Source organism: Penaeus vannamei, chromosome 33, assembly GCF_042767895.1.
Source record: "Penaeus vannamei isolate JL-2024 chromosome 33, ASM4276789v1, whole genome shotgun sequence".
Lineage (NCBI taxonomy): Eukaryota > Metazoa > Arthropoda > Malacostraca > Decapoda > Penaeidae > Penaeus > Penaeus vannamei.
Window position 1 is genome coordinate 27,486,720 of NC_091581.1, and position 2,500 is coordinate 27,489,219.

Consider the following 2,500-nt stretch of genomic DNA (forward strand, 5'->3'; position numbering starts at 1 on the left):
TGTTTACAAACTCATTCATGTGAATTTTCCACCGTGGCCATTGCCCTTGCAAACTGTAGGGAACAAACCAGGTGTTTACAAACTCATTCATGGGAATTCTCCACCGGGGCCATTGCCCTTGCAAACTGTAGGGAACAAACCAGGTGTTTACAGACTCATTCATGGGAATTATCCACCGTGGCCATTGCCCTTGCAAACTGTAGGGAACAAACCAGGTGTTTACAGACTCATTCATGGGAATTATCCACCGTGGCCATTGCCCTTGCAACCTGTAGGGAACAAACCAGGTGTTTACAAACTCATTCATGGGAATTTTCCACCGTGGCCATTGCCCTTGCAAACTGTAGGGAACAAACCAGGTGTTTACAAACTCATTCATGGGAATTATCCACCGTGGCCATTGCCCTTGCAAACTGTAGGGAACAAACCAGGTGTTTACAGACTCATTCATGGGAATTATCCACCGTGGCCATTGCCCTTGCAACCTGTAGGGAACAAACCAGGTGTTTACAAACTCATTCATGGGAATTTTCCACCGTGGCCATTGCCCTTGCAACCTGTAGGGAACAAACCAGGTGTTTACAAACTCATTCATGGGAATTTTCCACCGTGGCCATTGCCCTTGCAACCTGTAGGGAACAAACCAGGTGTTTACAAACTCATTCATGGGAATTCTCCACCATGGCCATTGCCCTTGCAAACTGTAGGGAACAAACCAGGTGTTTACAAACTCATTCATGGGAATTCTCCACCGTGGCCATTGCCCTTGCAAACTGTAGGGAACAAACCAGGTGTTTACAGACTCATTCATGGGAATTATCCACCGTGGCCATTGCCCTTGCAAACTGTAGGGAACAAACCAGGTGTTTACAAACTCATTCATGGGAATTCTCCACCATGGCCATTGCCCTTGCAAACTGTAGGGAACAAACCAGGTGTTTACAAACTCATTCATGGGAATTCTCCACCGTGGCCATTGCCCTTCCAAACTGTAGGGAACAAACCAGGTGTTTACAAACTCATTCATGGGAATTATCCACCGTGGCCATTGCCCTTGCAAACTGTAGGGAACAAACCAGGTGTTTACAAACTCATTCATGGGAATTCTCCACCATGGCCATTGCCCTTGCAAACTGTAGGGAACAAACCAGGTGTTTACAAACTCATTCATGGGAATTATCCACCATGGCCATTGCCCTTGCAAACTGTAGGGAACAAACCAGGTGTTTACAAACTCATTCATGGGAATTATCCACCGTGGCCATTGCCCTTGCAAACTGTAGGGAACAAACCAGGTGTTTACAAACTCATGGGAATTATCCACCGTGGCCATTGCCCTTGCAAACTGTAGGGAACAAACCAGGTGTTTACAAACTCATTCATGGGAATTATCCACCGTGGCCATTGCCCTTGCAGACTGTAGGGAACAAACCAGGTGTTTACAAACTCATGGGAATTCTCCACCGTGGCCATTGCCCTTGCAAACTGTAGGGAACAAACCAGGTGTTTACAGACTCATGGGAATTATCCACCGTGGCCATTGCCCTTGCAGACTGTAGGGAACAAACCAGGTGTTTACAAACTCATGGGAATTATCCACCGTGGCCATTGCCCTTGCAAACTGTAGGGAACAAACCAGGTGTTTACAAACTCATTCATGGGAATTCTCCACCGTGGCCATTGCCCTTGCAAACTGTAGGGAACAAACCAGGTGTTTACAAACTCATTCATGGGAATTATCCACCGTGGCCATTGCCCTTGCAAACTGTAGGGAACAAACCAGGTGTTTACAAACTCATTCATGGGAATTCTTCACCATGGCCATTGCCCTTCCAAACTGTAGGGAACAAACCAGGTGTTTACAAACTCATTCATGGGAATTATCCACCGTGGCCATTGCCCTTGCAGACTGTAGGGAACAAACCAGGTGTTTACAAACTCATTCATGGGAATTCTTCACCATGGCCATTGCCCTTCCAAACTGTAGGGAACAAACCAGGTGTTTACAAACTCATTCATGGGAATTATCCACCGTGGCCATTGCCCTTGCAAACTGTAGGGAACAAACCAGGTGTTTACAAACTCATTCACGGGAATTCTCCACCGTGGCCATTGCCCTTGCAAACTGTAGGGAACAAACCAGGTGTTTACAAACTCATTCACGGGAATTCTCCACCGTGGCCATTGCCCTTGCACACTGTAGGGAACAAACCAGGTGTTTACAAACTCATTCATGGGAATTCTCCACCGTGGCCATTGCCCTTGCACACTGTAGGGAACAAACCAGGTGTTTACAAACTCATTCACGGGAATTCTCCACCGTGGCCATTGCCCTTGCACACTGTAGGGAACAAACCAGGTGTTTACAAACTCATTCATGGGAATTATCCACCGTGGCCATTGCCCTTGCAAACTGTAGGGAACAAACCAGGTGTTTACAAACTCATTCATGGGAATTATCCACCGTGGCCATTGCCCTTGCAAACTGTAGGGAACAAAC